This window comes from Cuculus canorus, chromosome 2, assembly GCF_017976375.1.
Source record: "Cuculus canorus isolate bCucCan1 chromosome 2, bCucCan1.pri, whole genome shotgun sequence".
NCBI classification, from domain to species: Eukaryota; Metazoa; Chordata; class Aves; order Cuculiformes; family Cuculidae; genus Cuculus; species Cuculus canorus.
The window spans coordinates 145,414,972-145,439,954 of NC_071402.1; the positions used below are offsets into that span (position 1 = coordinate 145,414,972).

The 24,983-nt window shown below is 39.0% G+C and overlaps 1 long non-coding RNA gene across 1 annotated transcript in view; it reads left to right on the top strand.

The window, feature by feature from the left end:
- Nucleotides 1-881: 881 nt before the first annotated feature.
- Nucleotides 882-24,983, top strand: part of LOC128851530 (uncharacterized) — a 40,303-nt gene continuing 16,201 nt past the window's right edge. The window contains exons 1-2 of the long non-coding RNA XR_008448898.1: nt 882-998; nt 1,119-1,219. This is a non-coding gene — a long non-coding RNA (uncharacterized LOC128851530). The remainder of the gene's footprint in view (nt 999-1,118; nt 1,220-24,983) is intronic.

Sequence of the window (24,983 nt, forward strand, 5' to 3'; positions counted from 1 at the left end):
GAAGATAAGTGCCTGAAAAGACTCTTATCTTCCTCCGTTGGCTGTAATAATCTGTTTGTAGTTGGCAGCTAACTGTTCCTTGGCAAAGTTAAGTGCGACAAACCCTCCTAACCTTTTACGGTCCATATTTACGAATACTGGGACTCTTCTGAGTGTTGGAAGAAATGTGTGTGTGCCCAGTTTGAGTGGTTACAGGAAGTTGCATGCTGTCTACTAAGCAGAGACTGTTGCCCACGTCCTCAAGTTTTATAAACTTCTTACTCAGTTCTTATTCGGCAGTGCTGTCTGTGAGGTGTTTCTACTTAGTCACTGGCTATTCAGCACGAATGATTGATCAGAAACATTCCTCTAATATAAATCAGTCTTATCGTGTTTAAACACAAATATAGCTTCTACCAGCCAGGATGTTATGCATACTGGAAGTGGGAGGGACACAAACAGCTGGAAGCATTCCCTGTTTACTGAATCCATATTGCCACAGTGCTTCTTTGCACAGTTGGAGAAGTGCTGTGCAAAAGGAACAGTTTACAAAGAGTTTCAAATTGTTTGGCCTTAAGAGCATGTGATTTGCCTTTCATTTTATGCCTTGATTTCAGTCCCCCGTTTGGGCTAAAAATAAAGAGACAGAAATGCTAAGTATGCTGGCATTTTATTTATTCCACTAATTTCATTGCCAGCTTACAGTAGAGAATGCCTACCCACCCTAATACTTGTTCCATATTTCAGAGACTTCTTTTGTGCCACTGAGTTTTATTTTCTGACTATGCTAGTACCATAAAAGTACACTGAACTGACTCAAGCTGACTCATGGTTGGGGCAGATGATGTCTACATCTCAGCTGATACTGGATACCATCACAGGTTTATTTATATAAAATGTCTAATGCTTTCAAGTGACTTGTTTATTCTCTCTTACTTAAAATTTAATTTTATACCAGGCAGCCCTTGTGTGTTTCTGTAACTATTTCATCTGTTACACCTTGTCCTTTTTTACTGAAGGTAAACTGAATAAAGGTAGTAGAATGTTTGCATGCAGGTTTTTTATTTTTTATTGAAGAAAGATGGGCATGAACTGAAAATGAAGGTTGTCATTCTTGTTATCTGACATTTTCTTTTCAGTAGTGCTCTTAAAGGATATTCTTGACTTCCAAGTGCAAACAGGAACTTGATTCACCTGTGGGAAAAGGTCCAGATTTGCTTGTGACACTTCATCTGCAACAGTAGGTTTGTCCTTTGCTCTGATTCAGTTGTTGGAGTAAAACCAAATGACACAGCACTGACAAATCTGTATGCTGAGCTTGTTTTATCACCTTACTCCCTTTTTCTTATGAGACTTACTGCCTTAAAACCTGTGTGGTATTTCTGGAAATAAGTTTTACCTGGAATACAGAAAAAATGAGCTAATTGATCAGATTTTCAATGTCCACACTTTATTGTTTTATCTTTTCACAGAAATTATTGAGTCACTTGTTGAAGAAAATGCTAAGTTTTGACATAATTGTGTATTTTAGTGTGTCTTTAAAAAAAAAATTGTTTGTTACAGTTTGACTCTGCAGTACTCTGAAATTTGATTTAGTCTTTTGGTCACTGAAGGAGGAAGTATGATGGATAGACTGGTAGAAGAAGAAAAATAGTATTTAGGCACCTATTTAAATGTAATTTATGTCTAAAAGGAAATCCCAGGGCAGCTGTGTTAAATGATCTACTCTATGACAGAGGAGGTCTCATCCACCACACTTCACAATATACAGTTAATTTCATGCAGGAGTCTATTGACTGGCTTCTCACAGCATGTGGTATTTAAAGGTTAATTTCCCAAGCTTACATCCAGGGATAGAGCGTCCTCCCAGTGCACAGAGTGCACAGAACAGTTTCCTGCCTGAAGAATGAATGTAACTTCTTGCATCTGGCTCCTTAAATTTTTGATGTCACCCCCTGTCAGCTCCCTTTTTTTCCAGTACTGGTAAATAAAAGACAAAATTTTCTGGATTTAGATTTCTTGAAATGAGGGAAAAGAAGTGGATTAATTATTGTGTGAATGGAATCTAAATCTTCATATTTTATGTTTGTACATATACATACATGGATACAGAAACACATAGATATGTGTAGGCATATGGTTTATAAAGATTTTCATTTTTTCTGCTCTCATCCTCTTCTAGGAAGTAATCAGTTTCTCTTTTGCATTAAAAAAGCTTGTTTCTTTGACTGTATAGAAGTGATAACTGTCTATACTATCTGGCTTCAGTATTGATCCAGAATATTTAAATAACTCATCTAAATGAAGAACTGTATAGGCTAAACTTTATGGGCTAAATCCAGGACAAAAATAGTTCTTTTGATTTATTTAGCAGTGTTGTAAGAACATTCTCTGAGAAGAGTGACACGTCTCATCAGCATTTAAGTTCTCATGTTTCATACCCCCCGGTGTACCTATTAGTTCTAGAAATAAATGAGATCAGTTACACTAGATTTTTGATAGATAATTTTCCTGACTTTTACTACCGTGTGGCTCTTGGATTCCACCACTGTTCTTGATTTTTCTAGTGAAAACATGAACCTTAGCGAGCATGTGAGTTTGTGAAAAAGTAGTGAAGCCTATTTTGCTGAACGTTTGTATCCTTATGTTTTCCTCACAGTTTACAGGAGCTGTGACAACTTTCAATTTGCTATCAATGTATGCTGTGCAACTAAATTATTTTTGACAGCATGAAGGATGCTGTTGTGCTGATGGCATAGTGCAGCAGCCCTCTGCTTACACTGTTTGCCTCATGGTTTGACTTACCTTGGCAAGGAAATGTCCTATGATGATCGCCAAAGCTTTTATTTCACAACCCTTTTCCTAATCCCAATGCCTCATGTCCCTACCCCAGGTCAGCCTCCACACAAACTGTTGGCCTAGGCTGTGGGCTGTCAGCCTCCGTTCGTCCCTGGCTGCCCAAAGCATTGTGCCTCTGTTTTCCCAGTGGGTCAGCTGCTGTAGTCTTTTTGGCTACTGGTGCTGCTGACCCAATCTCACGTCTCCTTGATGTCTCCTCTCACTCTACCTCATCCACTGTTCAAAAGCTCCGGCTTTGGATGAGGCTGTCAGAGCGCTTGAAAGAAGCACCTGGAACTAAAGTTTCACCCGGGCAGATCTGAGGGCAGAGAAGGAAGAAAGACATCCCTTTAAAAAAAGCGAAAAACAAAAAAAAGTGCTGTAGGGTAGTTCAAGATACATTCTTCTGTAAAAAATATTCCTCGGGCAACCAAAAATATTGATGTCTCATCTCTTTCCACATTTGCTGGAAATCCACTAAAGGGTCCAAACACTCTAGGACACATATGCACACACCTGTTTCTAGTCATGGAATTTCATGTTTCTATATTAAACAGGGTTAAAATATGAGCAAATAGGGTAGCAATATATTTGGCCATACAAAGTAGAAATATTGCATATACGAGGTCCAACACAACCCCCTTACAAGACTAACCCTATAGCTTGGGAACCAAAAGCAGGAGGGGAGAGACAAAGGGGTGATTATAGAACATGTCACAATGAGACAAGGCTCAGCTTGATCACTTCACTCAGTATGAGTGGATGTGTGTTCAAATATAGACGTTTTCTTACCCTTGGTCGGAAAATGTCAGTGTGCACCAGCCCCCAATACTTTGTCTGTGAAACAGTTTTTAGCCGATAACAACATCAGTGTGCTTGAGTACTCTATTCGTGACATCTGGTTCCCTCTTCCCAAAGGTCAAGTTGGTGCTCAAAGGAACCCATTTTGTGTTGGTAGAAAATGTGAAAGCAAATATGGTGGAGAACCTCAGAAGCTTTTCAGAAAATGCTCTGTGGAATTGCTCTAAATGTTGCAGCATTGTATGCAGCCGTGTGTCACCTCAGAGGGGAGCTATTTTGAAGGTGATAGTAGTTGATTTTATTAATTTGTTAAATAAAAAGAGTTGCAGGCACAGTCTTTTTTTTATTATTATTTTTTTATGTCAGACCTGTTTAACAGACTACCACCAGACTGAAATTATTATTCAAACACGCAAATTGGGTAACCCCATAGAAAAACCTGGCCAGCTGATATCTGTGGACTCCTTATTCTGTTGTTTCTCCATCCTTTGAAAATTACTTTCTTGAAAACACTTCTGCAGGCTGGCTGGCTGTTTTCCTGGAAAATAGCTTCTGAATAAATAACAGGGCTTGGTGGAAACTCTATGGAAACTTGGGGGTGTCGGCTCTGTTTGCAGCTGTTGTCCTCATCCACATCTCCATTGTAACCACTGAATCTATTAAGTGTAAATCCATGGTTTCTTCCCTGACAGACTTCCAAGTCTTTCCCTTCACATTTCTACTGTGCAGATGATTTTGTTTAGGTCCTTAATAAGTCCATGAACTTGACCCAGAAGAGATGACTACCAGAAATTACCAATTTGGTCGTAACAGTTTCATAAACCCATTTAGTCCTTTGGCCTTGTAGACTGGCTTAAATTGTAATACTGAAAAGGAAAATTAGTCAAAACCAAGCTTGGTTCTGGTTTTGCATGATATCCTGAGCAGCTGTTTTTGCAAGTGCTAGGCTCATTTTCTTCTGCGCTCCTAAATCTAGAGTTCCCTGCAAGGTTTGGTACCTTAGCCAGAGTATATTTTTAATGTAATAGCGGTATAAGGAACAAAAACGGAAAGTGCAGAAACTATAGAACAATTATATTTCACATGATGGAACTGGGTGGGGTTTTTTTCCCTAATACCTTAAATAACTATTTAGTGTTAAATTTTCGTTTAATTTTCTATTCTAATAATACAGAACTACTTTCTCATTTTTTTATTTACTCAGTTGTATAGACGGTGAAAGAAAACAGTGCCCTAAAGGTTCTTGCAGAGACTTCTGATGATAGAAACTGTACAATAGGTGTGGTGTGTATTTCCTCTGGGCAATATTTCTGCAAGGCAGGGCAGCATTGCTTCATGTGGGGTTGTCTCATTTTAACACTGTTAAGTGAGTGGTTACGGTATGATTTTTTTTCCGCTAAACGTTGCCAAAATTGTTTTAAAATTGGATTTCATAAAACAAGTCAGAATTCTTCACTCACAAATAATTGGAAAAGAAGAGGTAGCAACTTTTAAGAAACAATTAACAATACCTACGTTTAGTATACAGAGACACCAATCCTCTAGTTAAAGACATCCCTGCTTCTACAGGGTGGTTGGAGTAGATGACCTGTGAAGGTCCCTTCCAAGCCAAAGCTTTCTCCGATTCTCTGCTGGAGAGTAGGGAAAAGCACAGCTGGCAGTAGGCTTTCCTTGTGTCTGTTGTTTTCTTGGGCAGGAAGAAAGGAAAAAAAAGAGTTCATCCCCAATCTGAAAATTGAAATCGTGCCAACAGACCTGAAAATCCAATATTCTTCTTCATCTCTGCACTAAATTGAGTCCAGTAGTGAAGAGCTGTACATCAGTACGGAGATAGTGTCAGCTGAGTTTACCGCAACTGATTAAAAAGATGACTTTCCATTTCCAACACTTCTATTTAAAAAAATATACAATTTTTTGAAAACATTTTGGTGAGCCAGAAGTTTCTGAACCTGCGTGTCTCCCACCACAGACCTGATGACAGGGCTGTAACGCTTTGCTTCCTGTGGTGGTGTCCAGCCCACATCTGCTGGGCTTCCTCAGAAGCCCTGGCTTTGGCAAAGGCCTGGAAATAAAAACTATTCCAGATAGACCATTTCATATTCAACAATGCAGATTTCTTTTTTTTTGACAAAACTTGGTTGCAGAAATGCCCTTCTAATTACTTTTAGCTTAAATTCCTCTGCTTTTGCTATGGCACCAATGCGGAGGTAGGAGATGCTATCTTGTAGTGTGACCTTGGGCTAATTTTAGCTTAAATAACAATTTTAATAGAGCTTGTAAACAGAGTTTTACTTTTCTGTCCCTTCATAGAAATTGTGATGCAGGTACTGGCTCACTGGGGCTTGCTTTCAGCAGAAACAGCAAATGTGACCCTCGTCCATATGGCTCCAGAGCAAGACTTCTGGGGAAGTGGGTGTCTCCTTGTTCTGGTTCTTCCCCAGGCTACTGATCATTGTTGGAGACACAGCAATAGGTTCTGTGCCTGTGGTATCATCATTCTGACATTGGTTTGGTGTGCAAGGACAAAGCCTTGTTGAAGCTTCTTCTGCTGTTGAGCAATAATATATTCCCTGTTCCTGTAGATTTACTTCCAAATACATCTTCTGCTGCCGACTGGTACATCAGCTGATCTTGTAGCCTTTGCCTCTGTGAAGAAATTTGACAGATTTCCCTCCTCTGCCTGTTTTGATAGAATTTGTAGGCACTGAATTTTCTGAAGAGATTTCTGTCCCTCTGCTGAGTTTTGGTTGCAATCTGTGTAAGAAAATGAAACGATGAGAATATGCAGAATTTGGCTAGAAAGTGGAGAGAGATGGATTAATTCCTACAAGTATTCAAAGGGCACTGGCATCAAGGAGGGAGAGGAATTTTCTAGGAGCATCCAAGAGCTTATACTAGAATCAAGAATAAATTAGAGCAAAACCATATTTTTGGACAGGTACAAGGAAAATATTTCCCAACTTATTGCTTTGTACAAGAGACTCTGGAAATAAAATCCTTATGCCTCATCATTTACAGAGTCCTCTGGAATACTCCAGATGGAAGCATGCAGTAGAAATAATGAAAAGACTCATGCTCAATATTCACTAGGAAGAAACAAATTTGTTATTGGCGTCATTTATATGATGGCAGTCTACAGACAGAAAATAAGAATAAAAGGAAGGTACCATCCATGCCCTGAGATAATTGCAGCCTAAGACCCTGATCATGCAGCTGTGTCTGTAGAAATGAAGCCTGGAGAGACAGGATGATGGAAATCCAGAGCCTGGAGGGCTCTGCAGAGCTGCATACCTGGCTGCAGAATAAGGCCTGCATGAAGGGAGCCAGCTTCAGCTTGTATCTACTCAGCAAATGCGTAGGTAGCACAGCCCTGGGTATTCAGTTTATCTAGAGCTCTAGGAAACAGTTGTTGATGGAAAATGCTGATTAGCATCAATTGTCCCATTTGATGCCTCTGTTCTGTTCTAAAATGTGGCAGAGATATTACTTTGCACTTTTCTGTAAATGCTGATGAAAGAGAGAAGCATATCCTAGTGTTGAAGAGTGCTTACCAGCCCAGGATTCAGTATGCAGGTTGCTGGTGCATGTTCAGACATCCTTGCATACTACTAGAATGGACTTGTCCACTTGACTAACCTGATCTGTGAGCAGAGGAGAAACTGCCCTTCCCCTTATTTTTCTTTTTTTGGAGTAGCTTGCCTGGAAAGGGTTGAGTCTTGAAAATGTTTGTGGCTTTACTTCCTAGTCCCTTTCTAGGAAAATGAGAAACCTTCTCAAACTAAATGATTGCAGTACAGTGCAAAACAAACCCCAAAGCTATGTTTGCAGTCTTGTTGTGCGAATTATGTACAGAAGCTGCACAGGAAACTGCTTGGGGGCATGTTTTTTTAGTTTTAGACATAAATTTTCACATGTACAGAAAGTCTATTTTTTCTATTTAAAAAGAATTAACTGGAATATCTCAACCCTGTAACTTATTCAGTGAATATATTTGAAGTTATATGAAGTCTGCACTGTTGAGATGAAGATGTGAGATCAGTAATGATCTCTGTCCTGCCTTCTAAGACAGTCTTAAATGAATTTTGGTTCTAGTAGCCATTCCATTTTTTCATTGGAGTATTTGAAATCCACACAATGTTGGAGATGCAGCTGCACCATGAAGTTACCTGTTTTTAAGACATGAAATTGTGTAGTGTGAGGCTTTCTTAAGACCTGCATTCAGAGGTGTGCTCCTTAGTTATTCATTAAATCCACCTTAGAACCTCTGCGTGCAGAGGGACATTTTTATTTCTGTTTAGCTCCCAATGTAGCATCAGGGTTTGAAGGATTTGTCTGAATTATACAACACTACAGGCTCAGCTAGATTTTAGAGAAATGACTTGTTTTAATTTTCTTACTAATAATGAATATTAGAGTGAGTGTTGGTTGTTTTTAATTCCATGGAGTAGTATTCAGAAATTATGGGAAGCAGTAGAACCTCCCCTTTGCTTCTACTTTGCTGTTCACCACTCTACTCATTCTTACGTTCATTCACATACCTTCTCCCCATTTTCTCAATTTCATTTATACCTGCCTTTTCTTTTTCCATTTCTTCTCACCTTTTCCTCTCTTATTTCCTTTTCTATTTCTTCTTCCACATCATCTCCCCCACCCCCATCTGTTCAGTTCAATGCATTCTCTCAGCCTGAGTGGAAAAATACTTTGAAAATCCTGAAGGAGGCTTACAGGATGGAAGCAGCAGGAAATGAGGGTGCAGAAACAAAGAGGAAGCTCTTACTCATGAAGTGGTGTGGCACTGTCGGCCAGAGGGTAAAAAAAAGTGAGAGAAAGAATGTGCATGCCTAAAATCCAGCCTGAACTGAGACAGTTCCTTTTCTGCTTTTCCCTAGATTTTGCCTTGCTAAACTGAGGACTTTGGTGTTTATTCTTGATGTTAATGAACAGAAGAAACATAAACACCCATAAAGCAAAGCTACATCAAGAAGGACATATCTAATATGCTTATTTTTGAAAGACATCAAGAAGTAACCTTTGAACTGAATTTTACTCCAGTAAACAAGACAAGAATTTGGGTTTTGTGAGAGCAAACATTTCTGCTTGAGAAATTTTTACGTTCCAGAAATAAATGGTGATTTATGTGAGTTGTAGATATGCCACCCATTCTAAATTAGCATAATTTTCATTTCAAAATGTACTGTTTATCCCTCTTCTAGATCTTAAATAAATATTTTAAATGGGACATAACAGTTTTCCTCTTGGATGTGTACTCTTCTCTGTTCCAGCTCAGAATTATTTTGTTCAGAATTACTTTGTATTTTATCACCAGCTACTCCGAGTATGCCCGCAGTTCAGTGACTGCTGTAACTAGCATTAAATGAAGATTATCTGAGCTGGTTTCCAATTGAAATTAGCTTGGTTACTGAGAGCTCTATAGAAATGGCCAAATGAAACACAGAATGGTTTGCTGTACACGCCTAGGGTGGTTCTGTGGTTAACTGGAGTTGAGCTCTGTGGTGTCATGGTTATGTTCCTTGTAATATCTGAAGTAGATGGGGAAGAGCTATTTTATGCATATCTGCATATTAGCCAAAAATACTGCAGAAGCTACAGTCAATACATACTTGGGGTTTCTTCAAGCCAACTCGCGTTCACCATTTAGGATATCAAAAACACTGATAAAAACGCTTCCTAGAATCAAGTTGCTGCTGATTACATCAATGAAATTGTTTTCATTTTTATAATAAGAAATAAAGTGCTTTTCTTTGTCAGATGTGATCTTTTTTGGCAGCTCAGCTTTTCTGTTGTCTAGACCCTTATACCTATTAACTTCTACTAGCAAAGCAATTTTTCTCTGATTTGGAGTTCAGAGCAGACAACCTATCAGTGTTTCTCTTCTACCCTTTAAAAATGAATCATTCTTCTGCTCTACTTCTGAGTCTGAAAGAAACCAAGGTCAGCTCTGTTCAGAATCCCCCCAAGCAGTCATTATTATATGAAATGGTGAAACGGAAGACCTGTGTACCTCTCCCCAATCTTGGAAGACTTCATGTTTGTGCAGCCATTTAAATATCACATTTAATGAGTCCAGGGTATGTCCATGAAAAGGATTCATAACGTGAGGACAGAACAAAGATATTGTAATTCTTTACTCAGTACTGCTTTGTGCTCCAACAACTGACCTGATGAGGCCCTGAAAGAACTCCTTTCACACACTTGTCCCTCATTGTGTTCTGCAGGGCCCTTTGCAGCATTAGAAGCATCTGACACAATTCCTGCTTTGTAGCAGTCCAGCTAACACCACGTTTGGTCCTAAGTAGCTGAAATAGAGTCTGTTACAGTGAAAGAGGCTCTTTATTCATAGACTGTAAAGCCATAAGGGTTTCTTGAGATCATCTAGTTTATCTCCTACATAACACAAGCTTTGCATAGATGCCAGTTGGAATAAAGTACATCTTTCAGAGAGCTTTTCACTCTTTGCTTGAAAACCTCAACTGATGGGAAGCCCACCACAGCCCTTGCATGTTCTTTTAGTGTTTGCGATTTACAGCTTGAAGCCTGTTGCCAGTTTACAGCCTAGATCACACTGCTCCCATTTCCAGTCTGCTTTTGTTTCCTCTGGACTCCGACCAAGTCACATTTTACTTTTTCTTGTACAGTAGATAGAATGAAATATCAAGTAGAATTATAGGATATGTGTAGGTAAGATGTTATTAAAAATATTAACATTTAATTTATATGTAATTTTATTAAGGTGCTGCTAAGGTCCTAAGATCAATTCCAAGAATTACTGTAGAAGGTTAGTTAAAAGTATGTAGGTGTGTGTATGTTGAAGACTCCAGGGGGATTTTCAGACAGACTGGCAGGCTTCTGACTCTGAGACCTCAATGCCTTTGTAAAGGAATGGCTCTTTGTTGTTTCATTTATTTCCCATCAGCCCGGTACAAGTGGAACTGGTAAGCGTCTTGGGGAGGCACTAGTGTAGCTCTTATAGTGTTAGGGGTGGATTGGCATTAAACTGATCCCAAGCACAGGATTCCGCCCCCTGCAGTTTCTTCTCACTCTCCGTCCCTGTGCTTGGAATAGATATGTTCTGTCTTTCCCATACTGTTAGGAAGCTTGCAATCACTCTTCATCAAACTGCTGTTCCCATGAGATGCTGTTAAAAATCTGGTTTCGAAGAACTAAGGATTTTATGAGATTAAGTTGTAGCATGAAATATTCATTGTGAAAGAAATAGGGAAGAAGTGGTTATATGGATGGCTTAACTTCAGCTGATATCTCACACGAAATCTTTTGGATAAATAATGAATCCAATAAAAATACCATTCATTTCAAGCAAAAAACTCAGCAACTACAATTCCAAGTGACACAAAAATTTATGAATCTTTACAAAAGATGGGAGAGCTGTTTACATATGCTTAGCTCCTTTCCATCCCTTAATTATATGCAGCTGTTACAGCAAATAGTCAAAACACACTCACGAGTTTGCAATAGTATTTTTGGAAGTGTATTTCCTGTAAGCCAGATTTACAAAGTATTCAAAAATTTTCATCAGTTTTCTTACCATGACATCCTTGAAACAGGTATTATTTAACTTAAACTGGCAGCAGTATTTGGTAGGAAAGGAGTTCAATTTAAAACTGAAAAATAAGATATCAGTAATTGCTATTACATGTCCCTTAAAAATCCCATGAATTTAAGTGTTCCCTCACTCTAATCTAATACCACAGAACTTTCTAGGTTAATGATACTTGCAGGCATGAATTCTTCACTCAACGCATCTACTTTTCCATCTCAGAATGGCCCCTGCAACTTTGTGGAAACATGCTTTATTATATGAGGCAAAGAGACGAAGTAGGGGAGAGATGTCCAAGACGCTGGGTTTTTTTTAGGATTACCATCCTGGAAGACTGAAATACCATAAGGTTCAACCAGTTACTCAGAAACTATTCTGGACACAAACCAGAGTTAAAAAAATACCCAAACCCACTTATTCACACAGTTGAAAACAGGTAACATGAAATGCAAAACATGCAAAAATACATGAACGGAAATGAAAGTCGAAAAAACCCCAACAGTCACCTCTGCCAGGGACTCTGGTTACCACTAAAGGCCCTTTCTCTTTAGATGAGTCACTTCTTAACCTGGTGGGTGCTTTATACTGGTCTTGACTCTGCAGCTTGAGGTTGCTTTTGCAGAAGAACGAAACTAGGGGGCCATTAGATCTCCTTCCAGCCCGCATCTGAGGAGGGGAATGATTAAGAGCTAAGTCTCTCTTCCCTACCCCTACGTCAGCTACTTTTTATTAATACAAGCAAGGAGGCATTTACACCCTTCTGCCAGTAAATTGATGTTTACAGCTTCCTGGTTAGGTGAGTGTAAAAGGGGACCTATCTTGGGTAATCATGGACGTGGTTCTGTTTTCCAAAGAAGTCATGCCAATTACCACCTGTTAGCAGGAAGTTGAAAGTTCACATCTTTTCTGTTAAACCATAACTTCGCCTGTGTGCAGGAGCTGCACCACTTTATGCTGATGTGATGAATCTGAAGTGGCATCGGGAACTGATTGCTTCAACGCCTTGGAAAAGAAGTGTGAAGAGTCCTGTGAATGTTTTTCCTTATTATATGCTGTGTTTTTATGAATGACAGAATATAGAGGATTCTTTTGATCAAAATTATGTTTATGAGGTATTTCCTCCCCCCCACCCCGTCCCAAATTAAAATAGAACCACGCTAAGCACTGACGCAATAAGTACAAGAAGTTGAAATAGCAAAATGTATCTGTTTCTCTGGGCTTTTACATCTCTTAGGACAAAGGAAAAATACTTATTGGTTTATAAAGATTGGAAGTAAGGATTTGATTTTACTTACGACGTGAAGCACAGATCCTTTAACAGACTCCCTTTGATAGGTTATTTTATCACTTGAATCTCATCCCAGCAGTTATCTTTTGAATTGTAGAGGTTGCTGAGCCAAGTGGGCTTTACTTTGCATGCCACTCTATTATTTATATTGTACTGAAATGGCAGTATTCCCTTGCTTCTCAACAACCTGCCAAATAAAAATCTGTGTTTACTTTCTGAAGTTGCCAAGTTAGACAGTGTTATAAATAGAAAAATAATAATTCTGATGGAGGAAGCAGGGTGAGATTTTATTGGAAAGGTTATCTTCCCAGTGGGTTTTTATAGCTTACTTAAACTCATGTTTTGCCCTCACTCCTTTAGTCACATTCCAGGCTGATGCTTCAACACCAATTTTTTTGGAAAAAAGGAATAATACAATGGTTGTTGTGTGCCATCTAGTGTTCTTCACGTGAAGCAGACTTTCTGAAGAAGATTGCCTGAGTTTCCACGGGAGTAATGTCCCACATCCTGAGTTTATAAGAACATCTCACGTCTTGCCTCCTGTGCAAAATGCTCGCAAGGTGTAAGGCTGTGAGGCCTCGATGCCCTCTCTATATGCTGACACCAGGACTGGGAAAGGGAAGGAAGAAAGGGAACAGCAGGAGGAGAGTGCTAAACCTGTTCTTTCACATTACAGATAGATAACATGGTTTAAATATCACCTGTGGGTTGCACTAGAGCATAACAAGAATCACATCGATGCTGTGTCACTATCTGAGCTTGAAGAACAGAAATCTGGCTTTCACCAAGTGAACTGAAAATCACTCTGCAGCAGCTGGATATAGTGTGAGTGAACATAGAGGCAGTGTAGTTTAGATCCCGTTCTGGTGCTGCATGGACCTTGTGTCTGGAGGGCCTGTGGCAGATACTGTCCTCACAACGAGAATAGTGGCTTACATACTTCATCTTTATGAACTATTCTGGTTTAATGTGTCTCACTTCCAGCATGTCTGGTTTTATTGATACGAAAATAACTGAACTGAATACCTTGTGGCGGGTGTCACAGTTAGTAAGAGTCTAATTTTAAATGGTGTAGACAAAATATAGCTGGAATGCTCAGAAACTTGCAGGGAATTCAGTAACACCACGGTGGCTTGAACTTTGCCAAGGTTGTGAAGAAACATCTCTGAAAATTCAGAAAATTGAATGCACATGGTCCAAGTCTCAGACAACTAAGCCTTGGAGATCATCATTTAGCACTGACATTGCTTATCTGAGTTTTGTGGATGACCACAGGGCAAATATTTCAAACCATATGTTGTTCTGTGCATTAATGAGGAAGTGAAGTGTTGAGAAAGGGAACATTAAATGGAACTGAAAATATTTGAATTAGAGAAAGAAAATATTACTGGGTGTGGAGAGGGAAGGAAGCAGACCTGAGCCGCAAGTCTAAGTTCAAGCTGGAATTTGACAAGCCATATTTTTATCAGGCCACTTTGTTCCAGTTTAGGTAAATGTAAACTACTCTGGAGAGAGAATTCTTTCCAAAGGAAGGTCAGCGTAAGCAAATGTAGATAAACAATGTAGAAAGACAGAGTTGGTAACTCATTTTTTGGGATATTCTATGGTTGTAGGTAAAGTTCAGAATGAAAATGCTTGTTGTGAGAACATTTATTATTATTAAAATGCTTATTATTATTGAAAGAAAAGTGGTTCCAGAAGAGCGATTGATAGAATCACTAAGAAATAACAGAGCTGCCTGACATTAAGTGTGTATGATAACCTTATTTTTGGGATCCTTCATAAATCCAGGGCAGTCCACTGTGTGCATGCATTGAATCCATTATAATTTATAAAAGCAGTAACTGAAAATAATCGTGATGACTACCACAGGTAAGAATGTTTCAGATTTAGAAGCTATCCTCATAGGCAGCACACAGTCCAAACCAGGCAATTTTACATGTTCATAGCAATGTCATCTTTTAATTGAGTTGCTTTTGGCCCCTACGACCTCTGCTGATCCTCTTTCTAATATTGTAATGCTTGTTTCTCCAAGTACCTACCTCTTTCAGCAGTTAAAGTTAAAACAGGCTTTGCAAAAATTGATTAAAAAAAAATCAATACACTTGAACTAGCCCAAGAGATATCTCCTGCAGACAGAAGAACAAGTATCTGCCTCCTTTTCCTAACCACTTGTGCATTCTTTGGATTTAAATCAAAATCTTATTGGAAATTCAGAATCCTTTTTCTCTTAAACACAGCTTCTCTAAATCATGGACCAAGTCTCTGACTTTTCCAATTAGTTTGCTATTGACCAGACTAGCCAGTCAGAGATTAATGTGTAACCCCTCATCCCTTTTTCTGCTTTCATAATCCATTAGGTGAGCCACTACTTAATAATTTCTCCCCTGGAATTCAAACAGAGGAAAATCCGGGGAGGAGTTATTTCTTTCTAAGAGGACTCCAGATGAATAAATGATCATCGTTAAGTCAGTGCAAAGTGTGGGAGTTTTCCTTGTCACATCCTGTGGATTTTGATTGAAAAAATGGAAGTAAAGGACAGCAAATTCCACAGTCAAGATTGTGTGTGAAGGACATAGCACTGACACTGTTATTCGGAGGCTGTCCCCAATATCAAAGGGAATTTGTGAACTGTGTGTAGATGTCCTCATACTATTACACTCTGTATTCTTTTTTCTTAGTGTGTGTGTGTGTATGGTATGCACAATACAACAAGCGGCTGGTGGGGCTGGGCACATCCTCCCATACAATGTTAATAATGGGGAAAAAATAAACATTGCACACAGCAGCATTAAACGATAAAGCAGCCAGTTTCCTTCATGAAAGATGAGATAAAGCTTGGGTCTGTAACTCAGGAAACACATCAGCATTTTCACCACACACAGCTTGGAATGGTGGCTATAAACAATAGGCTGGCAACATCGGGGAGGAAAGGAGAGAATTACTTAGTCTAAACAATTTGTCTAAGAAAAGTTTAACGAGCTACTTCTGTGTTTCAGTATAAACACGGGGGTTTAGTTTAAATGAGCAGGTTCTTTAAGGCCCTGCCTTGAGATTTATTAACAGTGGTGGAAAGGAGAATACCAAGCAGGTTGAGCAGAGGAGTTTTGTCATCACTTTGAAGAGAGGGGCTGCTCCATTCTGGGACAGGAGGGGAGGGCTAAAGGGTATTTACCCTTTTCTTTGACTTTCCACATTGCTTGGTCTCAGTGATCCTTCCTTTCCTGTTGTATTCTGTCCAGCTCTGAAGATGCTTCCAGAGAATGCAGAATGTTAAAATGGAGAACATTTCCAAGAGAACAAAAGCACTAAACCTCTCAGGATGAGTTATCATGGCCAGTCACATTTGCGTAAGAAGTAAGTTTCTCTCTCGGACAAATATACTTAGAAGAAACCATACGATAAATATCTTCTGAGCTCTGTAACATGAGGCAGGACAAAGGCTGTCCAGAGTCTTATTTATTTATTTTTATTATGTTAGAGCTTAGCAGCCTCTGACTTGGAGCAGGACCCCATCATAGCAGCCCCACAAAGAAATGACAGGCACTGTCCCAAAGTCTGCAGAAGCAGTAGTAGGACACAGCAAAGAGATATACAACCATCCACCGAGTAGAGCACATCAGCCAAGATGATAGTGAGTGTCCTATGCTCATTAGCAGGATTTAATTTGAAGGGAGGTAATAGGCCTGCCGTAGATAGGTAGATCAATGAAGTGATGGTGAAAAATATGAATTATAGATCACAGGTGAATACTTTAATGATTACCGTGGCTTCCTGGACTTCCATCTTCTTTGAGATTGAACCTTCTCAGTGAGGACCAAGAGACAGAAATCTGCAATAAACACAGTATAATCATTATGGCAATCTTGTGGGAAGATCAAAGACACCCCAACAAACCTCCTTATTATAAAAGCTGGGTCTGTAAAATTGCTTTCCATCTCATTCACTGGGAATCTGGCTCCCCCAGGCAGCAGAGAGTGGAGGGATGCACATATTTCCCAGTGTGAAGTGAGGGCACTCACATAAACAAACTGAAGCCAGGTACAGATCTTCGCTTTGAAAATTTTCAGGGTATGAATGTCTTGATTCCAGCTGTCTTTCCTCCTCAGAGGGGTAGTCTCATCTCTGTGTGCCTATCAAGATCTGGAGAAAAATCAGAACTATGACAAGATTTGAAAAGCTGGCAACCTTCCCATGCCTTCAAATGGCTTTTGAAAGATTATGCTTTTGATGCACATATTACTAGGTAACACTGAGGCTGAAGCTTTAATTTCAAGGTAATTAAGCTATCTGTTCTTCACCATCAGGATTTCACTGAAAAGGGCTAAGGGCCCCTGAGAACCAGAGATCGCGATAGAACAATTGAATTGTAATTTTGGAAATTTCTGGAGATCTATGCATATTTATACATCACTGTTTACACTCACCAGCTATTTGTTTTAAGGAAGTGGTGTCTGAAATGGGAACAATGGGTCTGAAGTCCTCAATAAATTGCCAGAAAGTCAGTGGTGTCATGCCAATTCACAGGAGAAAGCCATGTAGTTTGAAAAATATCAGGAAACTATGAGGAAGCTGAAGGAGAAAAGAGCTTTCCACATGGCCTTTCATGGACCCCTGCAAGGCTGCCCTATGCCTCTATGGGCAGGAGCCCCTTGCCTGTAGGAAAATTGAGTGTGGTTGTCCTTGTCCTGCCTGGAGACTTCATGCAGCCTTTGCTGGTGTCTCTGTGGGGTGTACACACATTGCATATATGCCTTTAAACTGACTTACTGGAGGGTTCAAGCCTTTTCTTTAAGTTCGTTTAGAGGAGATTGGAGGAAAAAAGTAGTTCTTTGGAGATGTAGTAATGGCAAATACCTTGGAGATGGAAAAGGGAAGCCAAGTTTTAGACCTCAGCAAGCTTGCCAGTGGAATAATCTCTACTACGTGGGAGAAGAATAAATATCTTCTCAATGCATAATACTATTTTATGATCCCTTGAAAAAGGAAAAATGTCTTGCCAGCACAAGAATTCTCATATCAAGAGTATTTAAAGTTTCAACAGAAAAGCCTCAATAAAGTGAAAGCCAAGAGCATTAAGGATGCTGATGCCTATTTTCCTTGCTTTAGGAAGCAGAATGAGTTGGTGAAAAGAGACATTTTGTACCAAAGTTTTTCTGCCTCAAAGTATCTTAGGAAATATTTTCTAGCTTGTAAGGGGAATTCATATTTTGGGGCAAAAGCTTTTCCAAGGAAACAAACCAAGAAAGTTTAGAATTATGTTCTAGTTTAGAAGGTTGTGATTGTTCTGCCAGTTGGCAGGATTTTTTTACTGTGCCATAAGATAGGATAAATAGCAAATACAGGAATAACAAAATATGGTTTACAGATTAGGTGTTACGGAAATCTATCAGCTGAAAACTGCTTAAAATACTATCATACTATGAAAGTATGATTATTATCTGAAGAAGTAATGAATAACCAATTTACATTTTAGTGCATGCTGAATGTATAATTCTGACCAGATGACTTTAAATATGTAAGGGCTTTTAGCGTTTATTATGTACAGAAATATTTCACCAAGATTCTTCTTAAACTGCCCCCTTCTCAAAGAACGGTTCTGCCTTCTCCTGCCTCTCCCTCGGTCCTGCCCAGGCCTCATTCCCACCACACACACTCCCATGTAAGAATTTGTAGCAAGATGTCACAACCACTCTGTTACTCTACTGCAGTGTGAGAGTTTTCTATGAAAAAAATAATTAAAGCCATATATTGTCAGTGTGGTCGATTGGAGCTTGTGATTGTTCTCAGCTGAGCTTAATGACATAGCAAACAATATTTTTGCCTAAATGTAATGGGGGAAAAAGCAATACAAAGACTTAAAAAAAAAAATTAAGACAGAACATATTAGAGAGGACGCAAGTAAAATGTATAGCTTGCATCAACTTCACTCCACAAAGGGTCAACATCATGAGCAAAGTTGTTTTTCCTTCCAGATAATTAATCTGACTACTATTTTTGGGATGATTCAGCTCCAGGGATGTTTATGTGGTTTTAGGCCAGATTCTGATCACCTGCCATCATTGTGTAGGCAGTGAAAAACTTTGTGAGTGAATGTTTAGTCCTGTGGGGGGAATTCAGACTGCTGAAATTAGATGCAGAGACAGAGTGCCCTTGAAGACCTGCATAGAGCATGTGAATAAAATGCTTTTTTTTACTGTTTAAATAGAGAACTTAGTGTCTTCTAAAGGTTGATGTAAGGGTCCTAGATGTGGAACAAAAGACTCTGAGACTAGCCAGCATCAAACACAATATCTTAGGATGTATCTAATGGTGAAGATGTGCCTGACACTTTGCTTCATTTGGAGCTGGTCTCTTGATGATTTAGAATTAAGTACACTTTTGTTTTTGAAAGTAGGTGCCCTGCTAGTGAGGACATGGTGGCATTTGCTTACCTTGGAGTTGCTCAAGACACAGCTCAAAAGAAGGGCATTTGCTAAGAAAAGTCTACCACTTCCCGCACTAGTGCTCCTACCACAAATAAGCCTCCAGGACAGCCTGAACGAGGCAGTGCTCTTCCTCCCTATGCGGAGCCACCATACACTGGGAAACGCAAGACACTGGAGGGGGAGGAGCAAGAGAAAACTTTGCATCTGACATCAAACCTGACTGGATATTGTGCCCAGTGACTCTAGGGAGGAATCAAAAGTGTTCTCTGGCTCTGAACACAACGTGGTCCAAAGAAGTTGTTTTCCCCCAGGGTGGGCTTTGAGTGGAAGGAAATGCTGTAATGACCTCCTTCTCATGACTGAAACCTGTTATACAGGGTCAGGGCAGGTCTTGGGGACCTGCTGGAGAGATGCTTCGGATGCTGAGCACATTTGTTCAACCGACATAATCCAAAGGGTAAATAGGGCTCATTTACGCAACACAGCTATGAAGAAAACATTTTTGGACCAAACCCAGGAATACCTAAGGTTGATGTAGACATTTTCTTTGGGCTCAAGATATTGCAAAGTGTCTGTTTTCTCTTCCACATGCAAAGAAGACAAGAACTGAAGATGCTGAAGAAAAAGTGCATTTTTTTAATAGAAAGGGAAAACAGAGCTGATAGTATTTCCTTTTAAATTGTGTTTCAAGTGGATTTAAAAGTGCCTTTCTAGTCATCTAACCTCTTATTGCCACAGTGTCTGAATGTCTAATGTGAATTTATTGCAATGATTATATATTTGTGGTTGAGTTTTTTTACTTAACGGCTCATTTTAAAAGGCCTTAGACTGTCATTAAGATGTGTGAATAAAGCCAGCAGGTTTTGTCTAGTAATGGTGTGTGGTTCTAAAGTCCTGTAAAGATTTGTTTTCTGTGTGCCAACTTTAGCAGAGAAAAGTTGGAAAAATTTGTGCTAAAGGACAAAGGAAATGACGATAAGTTAAAGCCAGTTTTCAACAGATTAAATTTACATTGACTCTTTTAGAGATTTTTGTAATTTGTCTTCTGAGGAGAATGAGCCTATTTCTGTGGCAAACTCCTCCTACATCTTCTTGATCTCTGCCTGTAGATACTTAATTGTATGTGAATATTTTAACAGGAAAATTCCATGTATGGCTAAACCAGCTCCAAGAAGTTTTACGTGTCTCTCCCATATAGTTTACAGGAAAAGCCTGCAAAAAGAAATATTTTTCCTGCTCCTAAGTGGCTGAAATGCATGTCTGTCTTGTCCCTGTTTTATTCAGAGTATTTATGGATATGTTTACTAATTAATGAAATTTCTTAGAAGCAGGCCTAAGACCTACTTCCATTCTCCAAACCACTTATAGTAACAATATCAACTTTCTGGATCTGTTGCTTACTTGGAGACTACGAGTTCCAGGAAAAGATGCGTGGGTGTTAGCAGGGAGTAGTATTTCTTTAATTTGCACAAGGCAATACTTTTTTCCAAAAAGTTTTGGGCTTGAAAGATGGATACTGCATCTCTCAATACTCTCCCAGGCCTCTCCAGGACCTCTTTCTGCAGTATGGGAGGGAGCGGTGTGTCAGATTGTGTGACATGGGATGTATGTGGCACATAAGGCTTGGAGGACTGCGGCAGCGCCTTGCAGCATGGAGTTCTCCTGATGAGCCCATCAAATCCTACACAAATCCAAAGCCATCCACACGTGTCACAGGTGGTCACTGGGCTGGAGAAGGAATGTGAGATTGTCCTGAATGAACAGCAAAAAAAAGTGTCTAAATATAACAGTTCTGCTTTTCTTTAGCAGAACAGTGAGTGTGCTGTGAAACTGAGGGTGCTGCGAGTGTTGCTTCGCAAGCTACTGTGTGCGTGGTGCAGTGCAATCATACAGACCTTGGTATTTGTGAGTTAATGATGAAATTTTCAGAATATTCTAGGGAATTTGAAGAACTAGCCCAAGAGAACTGGCTCATGAGAGCTTTCTATGCTTTTCCTCCCAATAAACAGAAAATGTTCTTTTCTGTGTTCTTGTTATACACAGAAATGAAGCTCTTTAGAGCTGGTGAAAGTGGTGATGAGCTTTCCTTCCAGGGAAGCATACACTGCAGATGAGCTCCTTTGGGGCACTAGGTAACTGAACCATATAAACAGTACACAGGCATATGTTGAGTGAAAACTGGACTTCATGGCTCAAATAATTTCTTCACAGAAATGAGCACAGGGGCTAGGACTTTAGTGGGAGAGAAACCATCACGGAAACATGGAGAGGGGAAAAAGCCACAGAGGAAAAACGCATTATGGTGTAGAAAAAAAAGTTGATGGAGACTTTTCCAAGCAGAGAGTTGGCCGAAAGGAGATTTGGAGCTGTGACAGAAGAACGTAATTCTTCTTTGACTCTTGTTCTGTTCAGTAAGACAGGCAGCTACATTTTATTTCTAAATGAGGAGGTTTGCATCATAGGAAAGTTTTATTTTCTCCTCATAGAAGAAAAAAATATCCACATAAGACTCCAGTTTGACTCAATTAGTTTAGTTCAAATAGATAAAAAATATTTATCAAGAGTTTACTGCTTGCTTCTTTACAGTGTGCCCTTGCTGGAATTGATCAATGCCAAAAGTACTCACATTTCTAGAGAAGAGAGCAAGGGAGCCCTAATAAATAAGTTACAGGGAAATTTATGCTTCCAGCCACCTGCTACCCAGTCAGCTGTGTTAATGCCTGGCAAAATCGAAGTCCCTGTGAGATTTCCTGTCTTCTGAATATTAGTTTCCCCTGTAGTAGGTAGATACTTCTCTAATGGGTTTCTGGCCACCTGCAGACCTGTCCAGCTGGGTAAATTGCATTGCATTGTAATGAACCTGCTTAAGCAACCAGGAGGAAAGTTGCTTCAAAATCATTTCCATAATGGGGGTAAAAAACCTCTTAATTAAAATATTATGCTCTTAAGTAGCAAATAGAACAGTTAGAAAACTGAAAACACTTAATTGTAGCTTGCCTTTTTGTCCTATCTTAAACGGTAATGAACGTAGTTGATGATACCTATTGCAGGTCATATTACCGGGACATACTAAGTTGTATGATCTGTGTAGTGAGACATCTGGGGACGTTACAGACATTAGCTGGACGTGCTGTTTGGATTTTTTATTAAAATATATTTTCTAGACACTTTATTAAGAACCTGGAGCCTAATATATTCATAGTTGATAAATTCTAATGGATATATATATAAATGTACAAAGGAGGCAAGGTCAGTGAGAAGGTAGATGTGTCCCATAAATAGCACACTCCAGAGACTTTTGTCTACGAGATGACAAATTTCACCCTCCTTTCCTTTTTCACTCCCCTCTAGAAGTACCCCTCATGGGAAAAGTAGTACAAGGACTTAATGTATACATGGCTCATGGAAACCTCAAGGAAGAATGGAAAGGATAATAACCTAGTTTTTCACATAGCTGTGTGGCTTACCACAGAAAATGAAGTAGCAAACCCTGATAGAAAGGAAGGAGATTTTCCAGCATGGCAAAGGTGACAGGCAGGGATAGCCATCTCTAAGCATAACAGCTGAGAAGGTGGTGTTGTTTCCAGAAAACCTCTGCCCTCAGGGTGAGGAGGTGAATAGCCCAGCCTCACAAACTAGCTCCTGTGCACAAGGATCAGGGGAAATCTTGATTGATAGGTATAACTCAGAAGGATATATTCCAGCCTTGTATTTTTCTATTGCAATTTTATTATTGCAGATTTATTTAAATCTGTGTATTAAAAAGGAAATGCTTTTTTATATTTTATCCTTACCTTGCAGAGAAATGAACTGGTTCACTATTACCAGGTAGACACTGGGTACTATAATTTATATTATTACAATTACTGTATTTCTCCCAGGATAGCACACAACATAGACATGGTTATGGGTCCCCGCACAGTCTGAAAGTTAGCATCCATTTTTCTGCGAACGCATGCTGTAAACTGGTAAGTTTGACTGTCTAAACTGGAGGAGAATTTATCAGGGTCCGGATCTGGACATCAGTTCATTTGCATCATAGCGGTTCTGCAGGACTGAGATGTTCATCTGCTCCAGTGTCTCTCCAAGCAGTCAAGATTATGAGGTGACTCTGGGTAGCAGAGTTGCCCTGCAAGATAGAAAGGATGTTAGGTTTGCAAAGAGAAAGCTATTTTGCTGCTTTTTTTTTCATAATCATAAGAAAGCGAGAAGGAAGGTTGGAACTATGAGCTCTCCTGACCCTTCATTATAGCAAAATTGCCTTATGCTTGTGGTAAACACCTGCCTCTTCTGAATGTTTGCCATGGAACTGGAGCTATTGCTTTGGCTGTAGTTGAGTAAATATTGTGATTCTTGTCTGGGGTTCCCTTCCTTCTAGCTTCTTTTGAGTTTTTAAATGAACCTCTGTGTTGAGGCACTGCTCACTGGGCACATGCTTCTGAATGCCAGAATGAAACAGTCAGTAGCTAGTGACAGCAATTACAAACAAAATCCATGCCAATTCTTGCTTTGAAGTTAAAAATATAGCAGCTTTTACTACCATTTCTGAGTCTCTGCTCCTTTTATGATCTTTCTACAGCAACATGAAATGTGGTTAATTAACCTGCCATCACCTTCTTTTCTGTGAATCAGTCGTCACACTATCTATTGATATGCTGAAGTTTTTCAGTGATGTATGTTCCTCCCTCTGCTGATATTTTATTTAACCTCTTAAGTAATCTACTGAGTTAATTCAGTTTTACATGATTTCTTCCTTGTATGCTGGTGTTTCTGGTGCTCCTAGCCTTTCTATTAATTTTGAGGTAGATAACCCACATTACTCTAAGTTGACATTGACCCAGATGGTCATTCTTTTGGTTTGATTCTTAGCCCTAGTCTGTACTTGTTCATGCTTTTCTGGAAGGTAAGTCTTTTCTATCTTTGCAGAATGTGCCTTACAATGGGAGCTCACTAACTGGCTTTTTTGTCTTAGATAGATTATTTGTCTGTTATCCTAAGTTTTCAATGAAAATGAAAAGTACAATAGGAGAAAATCTGCATCTAACAAAGAAATCATGAAAAACTGAAGCCTGAAAATGTCCTCCAGTTTGAGATAGCCTCAGGATAGCGAAATTAATAAGCAAAATTTAAAGAAAATGGAGAAAGATCACTACCACTGCAATGCAGTGAAATGGAATTAAGGAGTCTGAGTGATTCTTGTAAAGGTCAACATCATTGACTGAATTTTTGTGAACCTAATAAATTCTAAGATATGCTATAAATAGGAACATCTCAAGGGCAATACTTAAGTCATTCAATTGAAAAATGGGACAAAATAAATAGTAAAATGATAATGAGAAATGGCAAATCAAGTTAAAATGGTGCATTTAGATCTGGCTTTCCTGATAATACAATTTTTAAATGTTACCAAATCAATTCTAATTTACAATGCGTTTTGGAAAGAGATTAACTGACTTTGGATACAAACCAAGTTTCTACACAGGTTTTCAATAGTCCCACACTATATGTGTTTAAATAATTTTAAAGGTTGTCACAACAATGAAAATCTCTATTTACACATTTACAATTTGCTATGAATTTTAACCTGTAAATTCAATGTTTTATAAGAAAAGAATTAAATGTTTATTTTATATAGAACTACAATACTTTATCTCTATTTTAACTGATAAAAATACGGTTTATTAGTAAGGAGGATTATTAGTCACAGGCTTATAATAATTTTTGTCTAGCTGTTGTTTTAAATCAGAATTCAGGGATTCCAATAGTTAGTGCTTCGTAAGAGATAAAATTGAATAATCACAGCGATCCATTCCAGCTTTAAACTATACTCATAGTTTTATAGCAGATATCCCTCAATTGTGTATTTGTGTATAATTTTGATTTTCATACAATGAATCAGACTTTGGACTGGTCTTTTTTCATGAAGAATGTCTGTAGCCAATGTTTAGCATCCAAAAATGTTCTGTTCCCAGCTCCATACTGACTGTAAAAGCTCTTATTGTGTGCTTCACCCTGACTGTAAAAATTTCACTGTCCCAAAGCACGTTGTGGTTCAGAGATCAAGTTTGTCTTT